The sequence below is a fragment of the Loxodonta africana genome, chromosome 6 (assembly GCF_030014295.1).
Source record: "Loxodonta africana isolate mLoxAfr1 chromosome 6, mLoxAfr1.hap2, whole genome shotgun sequence".
NCBI lineage: Eukaryota > Metazoa > Chordata > Mammalia > Proboscidea > Elephantidae > Loxodonta > Loxodonta africana.
The window spans coordinates 136,493,497-136,515,243 of record NC_087347.1 but is presented as its reverse complement, the minus strand read 5'-3'; positions in this window follow the sequence as shown (position 1 = coordinate 136,515,243).

The window sequence follows — 21,747 nt, the reverse complement described above, 5'->3', positions numbered from 1 at the left end:
TGCAGAAAATTCTTACCTGCAATCACAAACTTAAATGGCATCAGGGTGTAAGCAGGTGCCAGGACTCAGGGAACCAGGGTAGATAGGGACAGGGGTGCACTGCAGATGCCCCTCAGCTCCATTCCGTAGAAGCCGTATGAAACATGTGACTAGAGTGCTAGATTGGCTTTCTTTTTTAAAGGAAGTAAAAATTACGAGTTTTTAAATTTTGGAAGTGGTATAAGAACACTGAATAAGTGAAATAAAACTGGTCTCTGAGTAGTCATCTAAAAGGACTGCCAGTTTGTGACTTTTAGAAAAAGGGAATCCTTCACTTCGTTATATCACTTTTTTCCCCAACTTTTCTGGGGTTCTTTTCTCAGAAACTTCCTTTAGCTTTGTTCTTATGGAAATGTGACAGTACAGTTCCCCAACCACTCATAAAAACATTTGAAGGAACTTCTCTGTGTTCCTAGTTCTATACATGGAGCAAATGTAAGACAGGTGTCAGTAGACACTTTGCCATTATATCATTGCATTGAGGAATAGGTGTTAGTTTATAATGCAGTATACAAAACATTCACACCAAATTTTGCAGTAATTGTGGATTTGCTATGAGATAATTAGCAATTTCTTCACTTCCCACTGAGCAGTACGGGTTAAGGATTAACTTCTTTGAGTAGATTACACATTAGAGAGAGACATGTCAAACAGCAAAGTAAAATTGGGATGCTAAGTCTTCCCACACAAGCATCCACAGAGCAGTAATGAGCAAGCTTTCCATCACATTCACAACTAGCAGGAGATGGCCTAAGAATAAGTCTGAGAAGCTTTCTATTGGAAAGAGTTTGTTTTACCTCTAAATATATTGCAAAAAGGTGGGTCAGTTGGGACTCACGAAGACTATCTTAGTTCAACTGGAGAAAATTAACTATTTTGGAAATAGAGAACACTTGGAAAAGTTAATCTCCCTTATTTTGTATGGAAATGAATAAAAAATGTAATTAGAAATAAACACATTCTTGCTGAGGAAATTTCTCTTTGCTGTCCTCACCTCCCGTCACGTCCACGTGCAGTGAAGACTCCAACCATGACCTCAGATACCTTTTCATTGTCCGTTAACCTCTCGCTGCTTTCCTTCTTTCTTCGTACTGCCTAGAGTTCAAATCCCATATACAGCCTCAAACACTATGCAGCAGGAGCAATGAAGTGTAAGGACTGGTTGGTGCAGTCCTCACAGTTTTCTGAGAAACCATGGGAGGACAGGTGTGGTTACTCAGCAGGTGCACAAGGTCGATCAGGTGGGGCCTCTCCAGTGGTGGTGCTGACAGAAGTATTTCTCCAGTAAGGGAATGTATCTGTGTATTCTTGCCATTTCCTGTTTCCCATTGATAAACATCTATTCAAGGAGCACCCCAATATAAGCCCATGCTCCTGGGCTGTGTCATCCTGCCACGTTGGTAGCTACTGGGAAAACTGGATTCCATACACTACAAAGTGGTTCTTCCTCCAAGCCTAAAAGCGGTAAGAGGAGCTGAGGCATCTGGGCATGCAGCAATTAGGTCTCAGGCAGAACCACTCACCCACATAGAGCAGGTCTCCACCACAGCTGATAACTCCTGAGGCAAAGCAAGTGGGTGAGGTTCTGAGTGGCAGGTGCAGTGAAGATGGTCCGCAGAGTGAACAGGAGTGTTCAATGTGTAAGGGCCAAGCAACCGTTTTAATAAATACTAAAAATATGTGAGTTCTGAAATGAACTCAATGTTTGACATCCAGTTCCTGATTTGAGGCCATGATCATAATGGATAATCAGTATCAAATAAGCAATAATATTTATTTTTGTTGGCAGTATTGAGGCAAGTGCTATCTACCTTTTTCATGATCATTTTCTTGACTACAGTGAACTATAATGGCCATTTTTTCCCCAAATTATTTTCAGTGAATTTTGCTGCTCATTTTAATTCATCACTGCAGTGCTTAACCTAGAAATCCAGACACTCTTGCTTTCTGCAACTATGTCTTGCAATGAAATGATGTTTTGAAAGAGGAATGTAAACTGCTAAGCCAGCTCTGTTTTCAATAGAAATATAATAGGGGCAACAAATGTGAGCCATGCATGACATTTACATTTTCTAGCAGCTACTATAAGAAAATGGATAAGCAGTCTATTAACTGGAAGTTTGGCTGTTTGAACCCCTTTGGGGCACCTGGGAAGAAAGACCTGGCAATCTGCTTCCAAAAGGCCACCCCTTGAAAACTCTGTGGAGTGTAGTTTTATACTGCAACAGATGGGGTCACCAGGAGTTGGAATCAGCACCATGGCAACTGGTTTGGTTACATTAAAACAAATGAAAAATAAAAAAAGGTAAAATTAAATTTGACCATATATTTTGTTTAACCCAGTCTTGGTGATCATTGGTTCAGATTGGTTCATGAAGATGCATGTATATGAATCTTAAACACACACACATAATATATTTAACGTAGTAAAACTTATGTTTTACTAGAGCGTCTAGGGAGCATCTAGGCAGAATTTGAATGAAAAATCACTTTGGAGACTAAAAAGTTGTAAAATGAGCACAATTCAATTTTTTAAAATTAACTGTAAGCTCCCTTTTAGGCTGTAGGTCACATTTCAGATACACTGTGTCTCATGTTTCCTGTTGCACTCCTAGATTTTAACACCTTTGTATGCTGCAGGTACCTAATCAGTAGGTGAATGAGGGAATATTTTTACGTGCTTCATATATTTTTAGTAATTTGGTCTTTGGCTAGTCTGAATATCTACCTACAATGCTGAAGAGGTATTGTAAAGGCCAAGAGGGTATATTTGTACGCAAAAATAGGCATCCTTCCTAATTCTGTCTTGATTTCTGTATTAGGAGTACACAATAATTTACAGTAAAAATCCAAATGTTGACAAGCTCCTTTTCACCTTGTGATTCTAGATGTTTTGATTATAGGTAGTCAATTTCCTAGCCTCTCTCACACAACAGGAGCCTAAAGCTGAATTACGAATCACCTGATGCTTTAGATTCATATTTCACAGTGTGATATCACAAAAAATATTGTAAGCAGTGATGTTACACGTGAATTTTCAAACGATTAAAAAGATATTTCCAGTGATGCAAGAAAGGAACTTTGTGAGTCTCACATTTTCTCAAAATTGGGCTCACAAAGAGAGATCACAAAACTTTAGTCAAATGGAACCTATTTTAGAAGTTGTTATTATTTAGCATCTATACTTTTTCATATAATCAAATACCACTGCTAACAGGCTCTAGAATTCTAATTTTTGTAAAATAAACTGTGGAGTCCATTACCGTACTGGATCATGAAGTCACATACATGATAAATCATGTGGGGTAATTCCATAATGTTGGTTTGAGGTTAGCACTGAGAATGCTTACATTTACCAAGCTCCAACTCTGTGCCAGCTTCTTCGTAATAACATAAATACTTTTCACAACCACCATATGAAGTAGAAATTATCACTCCCATTGTATGTGGAGTAAAACAAAGCTCAGTGAGTCACATAATGTGCTTTGAAGGCTTCCTGACTCCACAGCCTGCTCTCCCCGTCACCCCACTGCTCTAATTAGGCAACACACAGAAGGCCTTCTGTAAATATCTTTCATTGCAGGAAAAAAACATCTTATGAAAAACCAAAACTAAGCCAGTTAACCTGGAGTCAATTCTGACTCATGGTGACCCCACTGCATCACTGAGGGAAAAGTCATATTTGTACACAACTAAATGGACTCCAAAGCAAGCAAATCCTCAACGACATCACCGTAACACCTCTCTTCCTGAAATCATTTTACTTAAAAGGGGATTTTTAAATACATTGGGGCTTTGAGAGCTGGATATGGTCTGAATGAGATACACCAGGGATCTATGCTGGCAAGGGCAAGAGCACTGTCTGCACCGTGGAGATTTTCAAGCTAGTCATTCAGTTATTTATTTTTAAAACATCTATGTTGTTGTTGCTATTGTTGTTTTTAGGTTCCATCAAGTTGACCTCTGACCCATGCACAACAGAACAAAGCACTGCCTGGATCTGCACCATTCCCATGATTGGTTGCACGTTGCGCTGTTGTGATCCACAGGGATTTTACTGTCTGATTTTCAGAAGTGGATCACCAGGCCTTTCTTCCTACTATGTCTTAATCTGGAAGCTCTGTTGAAACTTGTTCAGAATCATAGCAACGCAGAAGCCTCCATTGGCAGATGAGTGGTGACTGCGCTTGAGGTGCGTTGACAGGAAATTGAAGCAGGTCTCCCACATAAAAAAAAAAGAGAATTCTACTACCAAACCACCACGGCCCTCCAAAAAAACAAACAAAAACAAAAAACTGTATAGAAGCAATGTTTATGAAGCTCTTATGATAGATCGTGAAGAAATCCCCTGTTGCTCTATTTCTGCAATTCTTTGGCTGAGAGTACAATTCTTGCTTCCTTCATCCTGGGGCTCTGGAAAGGAATTTATCATGAGTGCCACTCAACAGCAACGGTACAGATTTGGGCCAGTGGATTCATAGTTAGGGTGTCTTTGTTTTAATAAGAAAAAAGACAAGAAAGTGGAAATCTTTCCCAGAGGACTGTATTTACTATTTCTTCATTGCTGATTTTGACATGAAACCTGTGGTGTCCTTTTGCTATGACACACACATTTTCTAGTGTCTGGGCCTTCAGGGAGCAGTGACTACTGTGCTGAATACCTGTCAACATTACATTTTTTTTCCCAAAAACAAAGCTAGCTGTTCTTTACCTGTACCGTCAGTGAGTCATATTTCTTAGAACATTCAACAAGCTTCTAAGATAATTTTTTTTTTGATTCTGCTTAGAAGTTATGTCTTAACATCCTGCCTCTGCCCCAGATACACTAATCTCGGTCATTATGACAATCTTCCTTACTTGTACTTGAAGACAGCTCACAAATTTATAAGGCCAACTGAGATGTGGCTCAACAATTTGGTCTTTATTTTCTTTGGAGAAAAAGATTAAATGAAATCATGTAAACCAAAATGTTGGGGGGAATAAATGGCTCAATTAGAAATAAATATCAGTAGTGGACATAAAGGTACCATGAAACATTTCCACCCAATGATTTAATCTACCTCCTTACTCCAGAGTAAGGCATCGTTCCTTTCTACTTGGTGAAACCAAGTTCGTTCTTGCAATGAGATGAGAAGCAAAATAACTGAATCAACTTGACAGCAACAGGTTTGTTTGTTTTTGTTTTAGTGAAATTAATGAAGTCTTTTTCTTTACTCTGAGGTTCCAGGATAAGCGTTAGATTCAAAGAAATTCATAGCATTTTATCGATCTGATTTCAGGATGATATGGATGGCCAGGACTCCATGGGTGGCACGAATGGTTAAGCACTCAATTACTGACCGAAAAGTTGGTGGTTTGAACTCTCGCCCAGAGACTCCTCAGCAGATGTCTAGTGATCTGCTTCCAAAAAGTCACAGCCTTGAAAACCCTGTGGAATATAGTTCTTCTACTCTGCACACATAGGGGCATCAGGAGTCGGAATCAACTTGAAGGCAACGGGTTTGGGGTTTTTTTGGTTATAGATGGCCCACAGTCTCAGGTAGCTTCAAAGAATTTCACCATAATCACTATGTTGTCATTTTAATGAGTTACAGATAAACACCAAAAAAATAATAAGCCAAGAAATTAAAAAAAAAAAATCTGTTGCATCCTTTTATTCAATAAATCTGAATAACTAACAATATAATTTGGCAATAAAAGTCTGTTCATTCATGAATTTACAATGTGTAAATTATGTATCAAGCATTGTCTTAGGCATTACAAACATTTTCATTCATTCAACAAACATTTCTTGAGTGACTTTCTGTGCAGGATATTGTTTTTGACCTGAGAATACAGTAGTAGAAATTACAGACAGAATTCCAGTCCTCATGGACCTTATATTCTAGCGGATAAGAGAAAAAAACAGCAATCTTAACCATGCATGATGTTTCATTTGAGAATTACTTATAAGTTTATGTCCCCATTCCAGTATGCATTTCTGTGTAAGACATCCATGTATTGACATTCCCAGTTGGATGCCTCAAATTTAGGATGTCCCAAAGTGAACTCAGGGCCCTCCTTTCAAATAGGGTCTTTTCCAGAGTACCCTGGCTCAATGAATGATACCACCACCTATCCTGTTATACAAGACACCATCACTTCAGTACCCTTTGTATCCAATCCAATATCCATTCTGTTCATTTGTTTCCTCAAGTCCTCACCATCGATCTCCTGCCCTTTTCTCCTCCATGAATCCCTTGTCCACATCACACTTACATGAATCGAGTCATGCCAACAACTGCCCATCTGTTTAAAAGACTTTAATAGATTCCCCTTTTTCTTAGAAGAAAAGACCTCCAGATATTCTAACCCTTGCCTGCTTCCCCAAGCTCACGTTACTGCAATACTTCCCCCTCCACTTCTCTACTGCATTCTAACTGCTACTAGCATATTTTTTTTTTAATTTAAATATGCCTTCTTCCCTCTTGCAAAAACTGTTACATATATAATTCTCACTACCTGAGATACCGTGCCCCCTCCTTCCATCCTTAATCTAAGCGTATTAACTCCTACTTTATTTCAGATTTTGGCTGGACTATTACATCCTCTTCCAAGCCTTCTCCAACTTCCCAGACCAGGTCAGATCCTCCTATTATAAGCTCTCATAATGTGCATATTTCTCCTGCGTAGGACTTATCATGGGTATAGAATTACATTTACTTGTGTGATGTTTGATAAATGTCTGTTTCCTCTATTGGTCTGTATGTTTCAAGATGACCAGAAATGTGTATAGTTTTGCTCAGTACTGTACCCTTGAGACCTAGTCCACTGCCAAGCACAGCACAGTGTTAATCATCAAAAATATTTGTTGAATGAAAGGCAATGGGAATTTTGAGCAGGTGGTGGTATGCTATTGTTTAACCAGGACCACCATTTATCTACAACCTTTCCTGAAGTAAACGCTCGCTGAGGCATACCACATATCCAGAAATATCTGAACCTGGGCATTTCAGGCAAGAATATTACTATACAGAGTTTATATGGAGCAGTTATGGACCAGTTTAAAATTTAATGATGTAAATTCAAACCCAAAAGTTGGCAGTTCAGATGCACCCAGCAGCACCACAGAAGAAAGACCTGGTGATCTGCTCCTGTAAAGATTACAGCCAAGAAAACCGTACGGAGCAGTTCTTTTAAGTAACACATTGGGTCACCATGAGTCGAAACTGGCTCTACAGCAATGGTATTTTCTTCTTTTTCTGGGTTTATGGTCAGTGCATAAGAGTTACCTCAGATCTGCCATGTTCTGTGTGATTCTGGTAACTTAACACAAGCTCTTACACACTTCAGTTTCTTCTTCTACAAACAAAATTTCAGTCAGCACCAAAAAAAAAAAAAAAAATGCTAACACATATCTGGCTAGCTCTGAACAAATATTACTTCTATATTCCTGCATTTCCCGTAATACACAATTTAATTTCTCTTTCAGCAAATACCCTCAATGCTTCTTTGTTTTTAAGCGTGATATTATATATATATATATATGTATATGTATATATATACACATATACTTTTTTTTTCTGTGAAGGCTTACTTTACCTGAATCTGGTGAGCCTAAATTTAACAGGGTGTACGCAAAGAAAGTGGTATATATCAAATATGAAAAACTACACAGGGTTCCCCTCCCAAATGATGAGCAAAAAAAGGCTCAGCGCCATCACCTGCAATTAGAATAGTTGCCTGAGCTGTTCTGAGGCATTGCAGAGCCTATCATAACACTTTAGCATCTGTAGGAATGTTCTTACTGTAAACAAAAGGTTAATAGCTGTGCTTTTCCAGCTGTTTCACCCAGACCAGATGTTTGAGTAGCCCTAACTACTTAGCTGCATATTAGTGCCACATAAACTGCAGGCTGCTGCTTGTCAGGAGAGCTGTTAATTTCTGCAGAAAGTTGCATTGAATATCATTAAGGTTCAAATTAAAACGAATTTGCTAATGGGATTGTAGTAAGTGCTGATATAAGGACTGGTGAAATGGAAGGAAAAAGAGATGAATCTGCTTCTACATTAAGTGCCACTCTAAGGCCTTAGACACCCACTGCCCCCTCCCAGCTACACGGACCCTGTCTGGCTCTACAGTCTCTGTAGGTTGTTAGTACTGATACATTAAGTGTAGTCAATGTATTCTATCAATCTGAGTCTTGTAATATGTAAAACATCCTGTGACACATTAGCTATTTGTGCTTATTGAGAACATTGTTATAACAGTGAGCAATTACATAGTGTTCTATAAATTATAAATAATAGCGTTCAGTGCAAGCCTTCAACCTGAACAGAGTTTAAGTGCTCAGTTCTCTGCATACTTTGTCCTTAGTTTAGGATTTGTAAGCTATGTCTGCCGGACATGTCTCACATATGGTCCATTTTCACACACACAATCTCATTCCATCCTCATCGTCATCACAAGAAGCTGTTGTGTGTGCTGTTTCCATTTTATTGAAGGAGAAACTAAGACTTATATAAACAGTTAGAACACAGCAGATCTGAGAATAAAACTCAAACAACTTTTAAAGACCATGTGTGTGTCAGAGTAGAACTGCTCCATAGGGTTTTCAAGACTGTGACTTTTCAGAAGCAGATTGCCAGGCCTTTCTTCTGAGGTGCCACCAGGTAGGTTTGAACTGTCAACCTTTCAGTTATTAGTTGAGCACTTAACCTTTTGCCAGGACTCCATGATTAACCAGGGACTCCACGGACCTTCCATAACCAAAAAACCCAAACCCGTTGCCATCAAGTTGATTCCAACTCATAGCAACCCTATAGGACAGACTAAAACTGCCTCATGGGGTTTCCAAGGCTGTCATCTTTAAGGAAGCAGACCTCCACTTTTTTCTCCTGTGGAGTGGCTGATGTGTTTGAACTACAGACCATTTAGTTAGCAGCTAAGAGCTTAACCACTGCTCCACTAGGGCTCTCTAAATAGATTCTAGGTAGATTCTAAGTTGTGGGTTTGCTGGCTAGTGGTAACATTAGCATTTGAACTGCACATTTATGGCTCCATAGACCATGATTTTTGTAATGTTTCTTCTTAGGGCTAGTGCAGCTTATTTCCTCTGTGGCAACTATTAACTGCAAGCGAACGCAGGAATAAAGAGTTTGGTATTTGGCCTGACAAGGAGTGGAGGAGCATGTCAGTGCTCAGAGACCAGCTGAGTGACAGCACATTTTGAAGTCTGAGGGAGCAGCCTGCTTTTTGGAAAGGTTTAATGATCAACACCTTTACCTTTTCCAATGTGCTTGCATTTGCCCCAGAAAGAAGTGCTGATCATTTTTGCCTAAAACATTTTTGAACTTGTCTCATAAACTATATAGATAATATTGGCACAATATAATCACTCACCCTTTAAAAGAGGAACACATAAAACACATCATTTTAAAACAAAATTGTTCCTTTAGTAACTGTGAGTTGTAGGAAATGTTTATTTTTAAGAATAAATTTTGAATTTTTAGAAAAAGGAGAGTATGTATATATATGTATCAGAAGGTCTGCTAATTCCAAATAATTGTTAATTTTTTGTAGGTCTGTGGGCAGAAATTGATTATTTTTTACTTGCTCAAGTAATACGTGAATGTATGTATTAGAAAATGTTAAATTTAAAAGTCAAAAAAGGCTGTGATAAAAGAATAAAAAAATTGAAGTTGCCCTCCCGCCACCTGATTCTCTCTCTCTCACAGAGACACATGCACCTCTCTCTCACACGTACATTCATTTCATTCCCATTGCTTGTCTTTCTCGCCCACCCCTTTACCACTCAGGCCAACCTCACTGCCCTGCTCAGAAATAGATACTAACAGTCACTTTGCTATCCCTTGTTGTTTTTGTGTGCCTTTGAGTCTATTCTGAGGCACAGTGACCCTATATGACAGAGTAGAACTGCCCCATAGGGTTTTCTAGGTTGTAATCCTTTCTTTGTGTGTGCGTGTGTGCTTCAGGTGAAATTTACAGAGCAAATTACTTTCTCATTCAACAATTTATATACAATTTTTTTTGTGACATTGGTTGCAATCTCCGAGATATATCAACACTCTCCCCTTTTCACCCCGGTTCCCTGTTTCTGTTTGTCCCATTTTCCCATTCCTTCATGCTTTCTCATCTTTGCTTTTGGGCAGGTGTTGCCCATTTGATCTCATTTACATGATAGAGCTAAGAAGTAGGTTCTTCAGGTGTGTTATTGTTTGTTATATAGATTTGTGTAATCTTTGGCTGAAGGGTAAACTTCGGAAGTGGCTTCAGTTCTGAGCTAAAAGGGTGTCCAGGGGCCGTGGTGTCAGGGTTCTTCCAGTCTCTGTCATACCAGTAAGTCTGGTCTTTTTCTGTGAGTTTGAATTTTGTTCTACACTTTTCTCACGCTTTGTTCAGGATCCTCTATTGTGATCCTTGTCAGAGTGGTTTGTGGTGGTAGTCGGGCACCATCTAGTTGTTGTGGGCTCAGGCTGGTGGAGGTTGTGGTACTTGTGGTCCATTAGTCCTTTGGACTAACATTTCCCACGTGTCTTTTTTTTTTTTTTTCCTTTGCCCCTGATGGGATGGGACCAATAGATGGATCTTAGTTGGCCGCTTGCAAGCTTTTAAGATCTCAGATGCTACTCACCAAAGTAGGATGTAGAACATTTTCTTTATGAACTATCTTATGCCAACTGACCAGTAACTCAAGCCCTCAGGGTGTTTGGATGTGTCTATGAAGTTTCTATGACTTTGCCTTGGTCACATTGTGCTGACTTCCTCTAAAATGTGTACTGTCTTTCCCTTCACCAGAATTACCACTTATCTGTTATCTAGTTAGTGATTTCCGCTCCTCACCCTCCACTCCCTCTTAACCATCAAAGATGGTTTCTTTCTGTGTGTAAACCGTTTCATGAGTTTTTACAATAGTGGTCTCATACAATATATGTCCTTTTGTGATAGGCTTATTTCACTCAGCATAATGCCCTACAGATTCATCCATGTTGTGAGATACTTCCTGGATTCATCATTGTTCTTTATCCTTGCATAGTATTCTGTACTGTGTTGACCTTGATTCTCCTTCCCTCTTCTGAAGTGAGAGATCAGATGCTGCCTCCACATCATTTTTACAATTAGATATGAATGTTGGGAAAGTGATTTTGAAGGATCATATATATGAAAGATCCACTCCTGACCAGAGAAGAGTCCAGGTTAAGGAAAATTAACATTTCTTGCTAGAACAAAAGTAAAAAGACCCTAGACAGATATCACAGGAAGTCTTGTGTTTATTTCTTACCTCTCTTGCTGCAGCAGTATATCTACAGGGAACATCCAGAAATTCAAGCTGGATTTAAAAGAGGATGTAGAACCAGGGATATCATTGCTGATGTCAGATGGATCCTGGCTGAAATCAGAGAATAACAGAAAGATGTTTACCTGTGTTTTATTGACTTTGATAAGGCAATTGACTGTGTGGATCAAAACAAATTATGGATAACATTCCAGAGATTGTGCTCATGAGGAATCTGTACATGGATCAAGAGGCAGTTGTTCGAATAGAACATGGTTTAAAGTCAGGAAAGGAGTGCGTCAGTGTTATATCCTTTCACCATACCTATTCAACTTGGGTGCTGAGCAAATAATCTGAAAAGCTGGACCATATGAAGAAGAATGGGGCATCAGGATTGGAGGAAGACTCATAAACAACTTGCGTTACACAGATGACACAACCTTCCTTGCTGAAAGTGAAGAGGATTTGTAACACTTACTGATGAAGATCAAAGACCACAGCCTTCAGTATGGATTACACCTCAATGTAAAAGAGACAAAAATCCTCACAACTCGACCAATGAACAACATCATGATAAAGGGAGAAAAGATTGAGGCTGTTAAGGATTTCATTTTACTTGTACCCACAACCAACACCCATGCAAGCAGCAATCAAGCAACCAAAAGACACATTGCACTGGGCAAATTGGCTGCAAAAGACCTTTTTAAAGCGTGAAAAGCAAAGATGTCACCTTGAAGACTAAGATGCACCTGACCCAGCCCATGGTGTTTTCAATCACCTCATATGCATGTGAAAGCTGGACGATGAATAAGAAGGACAGAAGAATTGACGCCTTTGAATTGCGGTGTTGGTGAAGAGTAGTGAATATACCATGGACTACCAAAAGAATGAACAAATCTGCCTTGGAAGAAGTACAACCAGAGAGTTCCTTGGAAGCAAGAATGGCAAGATTATGTCTCATATACTTTGGACATGTTGTCAGGAAGTATCGGTGCCTGGAGAAGGACATCATGCTTGGTAAAATAGAGGGTCAGCAAAAAAGAGGAAGCCCTTCAGTGAGGTAGACTGACATACTGCCTGCAACAATGGTTTCAAGCATAGCAACAATTGTGAGAATGGTACAGGACTGGGCAGTGTTTTGCTCTGTTGTGCATAAGGTTGCTATGAGTCAGAAATGACTTGAGTGTACCTAACAGAAACAACATCTTCATCTTGTATCCACACTGAGTTGGGGGAGGAGAAAATAAAGGAAAGAAAATCTTTGACAATCCTTCCTCCCCTCATTCCATTCTTTCTTCCTTTTTCCAAAAGTATGTATTGAGAAGGTGCTATGTGCTATACTCTACCCTAGCTGCTATCGTTCCACTCATGAAAGTTTCATTCTGTCTCAATGACATGTGAAGAGTTGGCTAATAACAGCAAGTGCAAACTGCTACCGTAGCATGGAAGAATGAATTTATTTGTAGGGATTGGGGAAGACCTCCCGTTAGAGAGGGTTCTTGAAAACTGAGTTGGATGGAAAGAGTGGAGAGTACCTGCAGACCACCACACATAGGGGCACAGAGGCATGACAGACCAGGGTGCATTTCACCACTAAAATAATCTTGTCCTCCCGCAGCAATGGTTGTCTGGTTAGAAAAGGCAGGATGGAGACTGGAAATCTGGATGAGGCCTTGCTGCCAAGAGCTCTTTATATTCTTCCTCATTTTATGGGTGATGGGAAAACATCTAAGCATTTCCAGGCAGAATGACACAATGAATTATTGTTTTAGGAAGGGAATCCAGACAACTAGGCAGAGGAGCTTCTCAAAGGGATCAGAGTAAGACAGACAAGTAAGACTGCTAATGAAAAACATGAGCTAATAAGGCAGAGACAGAGTGGATGCGAAGGAGGAGAGAATTTATTAAATAAGCAGTGTAGTGTGGCAAGATTTGATGGCTACTTGGAATAAAGAGGAAAGAAGTGAAAATGACTAAATATCCATAGCTTAGGAAAAGCATATAGAAGACGTTCAGTCAGTTGGCAGCTAGAAATGGAAAAAATCAATGATGGGTCTTCTCCGCATATGAATTTCAGGAAGCCTGCACTGAAATTAGTTTCCCTTTTACTCAGGAATCCCATTTGTTCTAATAAGCTTCATAACCACTTCTTACTTCATATCATGGCCTTGACTGTGAAGGGAACATTTATTTACTGAACTGAAAGTTTTTCTCTTAAAGTACAGCCACTTTTGAAGCACAACTGAGGAAGAATCTTCTCTTGAGAGCACACTGTGAAATGAAAACTCCTATGCTGACTTGAAAAAGATATTAATATATGAAGGACATTAGGAGAAGTTGCTGATTATTTTACGAATGGTTTCGTTCAAATGAAGTCCTAATGTATGGAGACAGCTTCAAATATAACCACTGTCTCTACTCCTAGAGCATCACGATATTAAAATTGTCCATGGTCCTTCAGGTAGCAATCATATTTGAACACTCATGATTTTTATAAATGAAAAGGATAAGCCTAACTACTTTGACAATTGGTAGCATAATTTAAAGTAGATGAAGGAATTGTTAACTTAAATTGGGAAAAAAAATCAGATTGGTAACTAGATACTGAATCATTAATTTCTCCAATTTGGGGGAATCAAAGGGTCTCACTGAGGATTTGTTGGTCAATTTTGTTCATGCCAAAAATTACTTCTTTTCCAACTTGCTTTCCTTATACATTAAATATATATACATATTCTGAGATAAATCCATGTTATCATGTGTTAATCTAGCCAAATAATCTTCACTGCTGAAAGTGCCTTCATGTGCCGTGTGAGACTTCCTCTGCAGGCCCTGAAAGAAGTTAATTACAAGCCCTTGTATCTGAACACTGGGCAAGAGTCTTCAACCTTCCTTCCTCCCAATATTTATAGATTGCCTCCACTGTCTCCTTTGACACTAACAGGATTAATGCTACCATACCTTTCTATCTTAACTCTTTCAGTCAGCACAGAACAGTCAGACTTCAAGGTTATCCCTTATCTCTGGATCGCATTAGCACATATGTTCTCTAGACAAATACCTTACAGTCTTTAATGTGCACAGGGATAACCATTTGTCACGTGGTCCTCTCCCTCTTCAAAGCTAGCAACAGAGAAACTTCATCACACTGAACCCCTCTTATGCTTTCAAAGTCTCTCTTGCCAGGAACAGTCCCATCCCTATTAAGGGATCACCTAATTATGTCAGGCCCACCAAGAATAACCACCATTTCTTAAAGTCAACTGATTTGAGGCCTTAATTACATGTTCAAAATCCTTTTACAGTAGCACTTAGATCAGTGTTCAACTAGATAATTAGGAGAAAGTGTTTGTATCCCAGGGGTGATTCTAAAATTCTGCTTAAACATTTCTGAGTCATAAGGCCAGGTTTTTATTTAGAGCAGAAATCAATACTGCCTCAGAAATTTTCCCCGTGTTGGAACTATGAGCTGATTACACAGTGTAAGATCATGGGGTGCATGCATTTTGTCTGTCGTCCACCAAATGTCTATCATCTATCTAATATTTGCCAAGCACAATTCTACTCATGAGAGGCAGATTGCTAAGTGTGACAATGAAGTTCACAGACTTTAGGGGTTTAGTCTTTAGTGAATAACAGGATCAGGATATTAGAAGGCCTTTGAAGCACATGTTTCAATAGGACAAAGAAATAAACAAGGAAATAATTATATAATATATATGTATGTATGCATAATTTAAATTATTACATGGACAAGAGAGAGCAGGATGCCAAGATGAAGAAGAATGCAGAGTGCCAGTATTTTAGGGGAGCTTTTTTATTCAGAATAAAAAAAAAAAAAATTTTTTTTTTTTTTTAATTCAGAGTAGAGCTCTCTGAGGGGATGATATTAGACCATGAACTGAACAGAGTGAGGGAGTGGGCAATAAACTGGCACCAGTGCTTGTGCAAAAGTCTGAGTCTGTACCCAGCTTGACATTCTTAAAGACAACAATGTGAGGGACTGAATGAATGAGGGGTGAGTACCATGAGATGAGATAAGAGAGGAAGGCAGAAGCCAAACTATGCAGGAACCTGCAACTCAAGAGTGTAACTAGTAGCAACAGCATCACCTGGGAGCTTGGCAGGAATACAGAATCTCAGGCTGTGTCCCAGGCCTCCTGAACCAAAATCCGTATTTTAACAAGATTCCCAGGTTATACATTTTGAAAAGCACTGAGCACTGATAAAGACCACTGTCCAAAAAAACAAACCAAACCAGTTGCTACCAAGTTGGTTCCAACTCATGATGACCCTGTGTGTGTTAGAGAACTGCACTTCATAGGAGTTTCAATGGCTGTGACCTTCTGGAAGTAGATAAACAGGCCTTTCCTCTGAGGCCCCTCTGGGTGGAGTCAAACAAATAACCCTTAGGTTAATAGCTCAGAGCTTAACTATTTGTGCCACTCAGGGACTCCTGAGAGCATTGTAAGTTATTAAAGTTTTATTTTTATTGATAAAGGTTACTGGTTTGGCCAAGGGGTTATGTGACCTGATTTAGTTTTAAAAGATCACCCTGGTTGTGTGGAAATGGACCACAGGGGAAGGGGAGCAAGAGGTAGGAGCTTATTGCTGGGGACAGATGAGAGAGAGTGGCAGCTTCATGATCCTCTCCCTTCCCACCTGGGAGGTAACTTACAGGTAGGTATATCACTGCCTGGCGTCTATACCTACAGACCTATTACATGGGACAGAGCTTCACATTCCGTCTTCAGCATTAAATCACAGCTACCTTTTCTCAGTTCTCAGATGAGTTAATTTATGGATATATATTCTTTACTTTTTTTTTTTTTTTACTTTGGCACCTGCTCTTCTGTGCTAATGAAAATTTTAACATGGAGAAAGAGAGCCACCATCTACAATATCAGGAAAATAATTGAAAATTATAGAGCAATCTCACAGTGCCTTTAAAATAGGTACTTATGAAATCTTCAAATAGTAAGAAAACGATCATGTCTACAAATATAAATAAGAAGTCAAAATAGATGGATAAGAACGGTCTAATTGAAAATCCTGACTATACAAAAAAAAACAAGATTTACAGTAGAAAAAGTCAATAGGTGGCATAAAATCTTTTTGGTCAGAAAGATAAAAGTAGGGAAGCGGGTGACAGTAGAGAACATTTTGAGATGAATTGACAAAACAGCCGCACAACGGACTCCAACACACCAACGATCATGAAGTCGGTGCAGGGCTGGATAACGTTTCATTTGGCTGTGCATAAAAAAAAAAGTGCATAAGGTCTCCACAAATCAGAGCCTACCAAACAGCAACTAGCAAGTGAACATTTCCCCAGAGTATGTTATAGATAATAAAAAAAAAATGACAACTATGGGATATGGAGTATCAGATTAAATGGACCAACAGATACCTGATACGAGTCCCAGACAGAAAGGAATAAGTAGCAGAGAGGTCTTTTCAAAATGTTGGTGCCTGAGACTTCTTTAGAATTGAAAGTCATGTGTGCTCAGATGGAAAATATACTCAGCACTATGGAGTATTAAAAACAAAACAAAAATAGTTCCTTACATAGACACATCATAGGAAAACTGAAAATCATTAGGATAAAAGGAGAAAAGTCAGATTGTTTACCAATGGGAAATGAGTGCACTGACAAAACCTGCAAAGAGAGCATCGTGTAGTCTGTGCTGGGTGGCAGTGCTGGTTCTCTGATATGGAAGCATTTCTTAACCAGCTGCTAAACTGCTCTGGCCTGAGCTGCAAACTGCTGTCACCACTGCCCTTTCTGACGTGTCAGCTGCTTCTTCAGAACTCTTTGGATCTCCCTGAGACACAGCACCAGAGGAAGCTGCCCCTGAGCAGCAGCACATGGCTCCATGGTATGGCTGTTGTGCCTTCTGATTTTTCACTGCTGGGGATACACTGCATGAAGAATACTAAAATATCTCCCAAGGTGGGATCACTATGAGTAGAGGCTTGGTCAAGTCTCGGGCAAAATAAAGATACTTTCAAGCATTCTCAGATAAAAAAAAATTACTATAAATTCTAAAACTTGCAGGAAAAACTAAACAACAACAAATACTTCACTGGGAATAGAAGTAAATTCAAAGACAAGGAGTGGAATGCAAGAAACAAAGATGAGCAAAGATTGCAGCAAAATTTACTAAAAGTGGTAAATAATCAATCAAAATATCAAATTTATTTGGAGGAATAAAAGGTTTGAACATTTAAAATGCTAACCAAAAATAACAAGAGGAGAGCAAAGAGATTAAAATGGCCTTTAAATGGTCTCATTCATCAGAAAAATTAAAATATTTAATGCATTTGGACATCATTAGAGACAGGTACAGGTGCTATGTACATAAAATATATGGGTGGCTATAATAACGCAAAGACCCTGAACAAAAGATCTGCATGGGCACTTCACAGAAGAAGCACGAATGGCAAATAAATTTGTAGAAAGTTGCTCAGTATTTTTTTTAATATTTATTTTATTTTGGTGAAAATATACATAATAAAACATGAGCCGTTCAACATTTTCTACATGTACAATTTAATGACATTGTTTACATTCTTCACATTGTGCTCCCGTTCTAGCTATCCCTACCATGTTGTTTCACCATCATTAACTTTGAGTCTATGCCCCCTAAATTTCTCTGTGTTTTTTGGTTGCTGCATCAATTCGATCTGATACAGATACTTATTTAAAAGAGTGCAATGATCAAGGTGAATATTCTTCACTAATTCAACTCAATTGTTAATTTGAAAATAACTTCAAGGGATAGTTTTGGCTCAAGGTTCAAGCATTTTTTCTAGGTAACAGATCTAGGGTTTCTCTAGCCTCAATGGGCCCAATAAATCTAAGTTCTATCAGAAATTTGAAATTCTGTTCCAATTTTTTTTCCCCCTTTTGATCAGGATTCATCTATTGTGCCCTTGTTCAAAAGGTTCAGTAATGATACCTGGGTACCATTGAGTTCTTCTCGTCTCATAGCAAAGGAGGTAGTAGTTCATGGAGGCAACTAGACCTGCTATCCTGTTCCTTCTCTGATTCCTGGGTGTCCTTCCTCTGCTACTCCAGGCAAATAGAAACCAATTGTTTTATCTTGGATGGCTGCTTACAGAGTTTAAAAAGAGTCCAAGCACTACTTACAGAACAAGGTGGTAGAACAAAAAAAAAACAGAAACTATAAAAACTGAGTTAGGCCAAAAGACAAAGTCATGACCCTAAGTCTTTGAACCAAGAAGACCAAGGTGTTTGGTTGAAGGTTGTACCTAAGTAGTTTCAGCAACTACATCCTATTTTTCTTTTGTTTTTGGTTGCTGTAGTTGTTGTAAAATTATATATAATACAATATTTGCCATTTCACACTTTTTCTGGTATGCATTTAGTGTATCAGTTACATTAGTAAATTAATCAACTTGTGTAATCTTTACCCTTGTAGTTGTTATTGCTGTTAGGCGCCCTGAAGTCAGTTCCGACTCATAGCACCACTGTGTACAATGGAACAAAACACTGTCCGGTCCTGTGCCATCCTCACAATCATTGTTATGCTTGAACCCATTGTTGCAGCCACTGTGTCAATCCGTCTCGTCGAGAGTCTTCCTCTTTTTCACTGACCCTCTCCTTTACCAAGTGTGACATCCCCCTCCAGGGACTGATCCCTCCTGACAACATGTCCAAAGGATGTAAGATGTAGTCTTCCCGTCCTTGCTTCTAAGGAGGCTTCTAGTTGTACTTTTTCCAAGACAGATTTGTTTGTTCTTTTAGCAGTCCATGGTATATTCAGTACTCTTTGCCAACACCGTAATTCAAAGGCGTCAGTTCTTCTTTGGTCTTCCTTATTCATCATCCAGCTTTCACATGCATGTGAGGAGATTGAAAACATCATGGCTTGGGTCAGGCTCACCTTAGTCTTCAAGGTGATGTCCTTGCTTTTGAACACTTTAAAGAGGTCTTTTGCAGCAGATATGCCCAATGCAATGTGTCTTTTGGTTTCTCGACTGCTGCTTGCATGAGTGTTGATTGTGAATCCAAGTAAAATGAAATCCTTAACTTCAGTCTTTTCTTCATTTATCAGGATGTTGCTTATTGGTCCAGTTGTGAGGATTTTGTTTTCTTTATTTTGAGGTGTAATCTGTACTGAAGACTGCGGTCTTTGATCTTCATCCGGAAGTGCTTCAAGTCCTCTTCGTGTTCAGCAAGCAAGGTTTTTCTGTGTATGTCACAGGCTGTTTATAAGCCTTCCTCCAATCCTGGTGCCCCATTTTTCTTCATATAGTCCAGCTTTTCCGATTAATTGCTTAGCATACAGATTGAAAAATTATGATGAAAGCGCACAACCCTGATGCACACCTTTCCTGACTTTAAACCACACAGTATCCCCTTGTTCTGTTCAAATGACTGCCTTTTTATCTACGTACAGGTTCCTCGTAAGCACAATTTAAGTGTTCTCGAATTCCCGTTCTTCCAAATTTTAACCATAACTTGTTATGATTCACGCAGTGAAACAATTTTACATAGTTAATAAAACATCTTTCTGGTGTTCTCTGCTTTTGGTCAGGATCCATCTTACATCAGCAATGATATCCCTCATTACATGCTTTCTTCTATATTCGGCTTGACTTTCTGGCAGCTCCCTGTTGATGTACTGTTGCAACTGCTTTTAAATGATCTTCAGCAAAATTTTACTTGTGTGCGATATTAATGATCTTGTTAGATAATTTCTGCATTCTGTTGGATCACCTTTCTTTGGAAAAAACATAAATATGGATCTCCTCCAGTCAGTTGGTCAGGTAGCTGTCTTCCAAATTTAGTGGCATAGATCAATGAGCACTTTCAGCGCCGTGTCCATTTGTTAAAACATCTCAATTGTATTCCCTCAATTCCTGGGGCCTTGTGTTTCGCCAGTGTCTTCAGTGCAGATCAGTTCTCTTCCTTCGGTACCATCAGCTCCTGATCATACAGTACTTCCTAAAATGGTTGAACTTTGAAAAATTCTTTTTGGTATAGTGACTCTATGTATTGCTTCCATCTTCTTTTGATGCTTCTTGCATCTTTGAATCCTTCAGTATTGCAACTCGAGGCTTAAATTTTTTCTTCAGTTCCTTCAGCTTGAGAAATGCTGACCATTTTCTTCCCTTTGGCTTTCTAAATCCAGGTCTTTGCACATATCATTATAATACTTTACTTTGTCTTCTCGAACCACCATTTGAAATCTTCTGTTCAGCTCTTTTACTTCATTATCCTTCCATTTGCATTAGCTACTCTATATTCAAGAGAAGTTTCAGAGTCTCTTCTGACATCCATTTTGGGCTTTTCTTTCTTTCTTGTCTTTTTAATGACCCCTACTTTCTTCATGTATGATGTCCTTGATGTCATTCCACCACTCGTCTGGTTTTTGGTCATTAGTGTCCAACTTGTCTAATCTATTTTTGAGATGGTCTCTAAATTCAGGTGAGATATATTCAAGGTAGTACTTTGACTCTCCTGAACTTGTTCTAATTTTCTTCAGCCTCAACAACTTGCGTATGAGCAATTGATGGTTTGTTCCATGGTTGGTCCCTGGCCTTGTTCTGACTGATGATATTGAGCTTTCCACCATCTCTCTCCAAAGATGTAGTTGATTTGATTCTTGTGTATTCCATTTGGCGATGTCCTCTTGTATAGATGCCATTTATGTTGTTGGAAAAAGGTATTTGCAATGAAAAAGTCATTGGACTTGCAAAATTCTATCATGAGATCTCTGGCATTGTTTCTGTCACCAAGGTAGTATTTTCCATTTTCATTTCATGTAAGTGTGGTTATACAATATTTTGTTTATTCACTGATGGACACTTAGACATTTCAACCTTTGTGCTGTTTTCCACAATGGTTTCACTATTTCACATTGCCAGCATCAACACATAAAAGTACCAATCTACTCACATACTTGTTAACTTTTGTTATTTTTTTTTTTGATCGTTGTCATTCTAATAGGGTTGAGATGATTTTTATTGTAGTTTTAATTTGCATCTCTCTAATGACTAATGGAGCCCTGGTGGTGCAGTGGTTAGGAGCTATGGCTGCAAACCAAAAGGTAGGCAGTTCAAATCTACCAGTCGCTCCTTGGAAACAATATGGGGCAATTCTACTCTGTCCTATAGGGTTGCTATGAGTCAGAATCAAGTCGGCAGTAATGGGTATGGGTATTTGGGTTTTAATATCTAATGATGCTGAGCATCTTTTCATGTGTTTGTTGGCTTCTTGGGTGTCCTCTTTGGTGACACATCTGTTCACATTCTCTGCCCATTTTTATGATTGGGCTACTTGTCTTTTTGTTGTTAATTTGTAACAGTTTTATATGTATTTTGGATATTGACCCTTATCAGGTATATGGTTCCCAATGATTTTTTCCCAGTCCAAAGGTTATCTTTTTACTCTTTTGATAAAG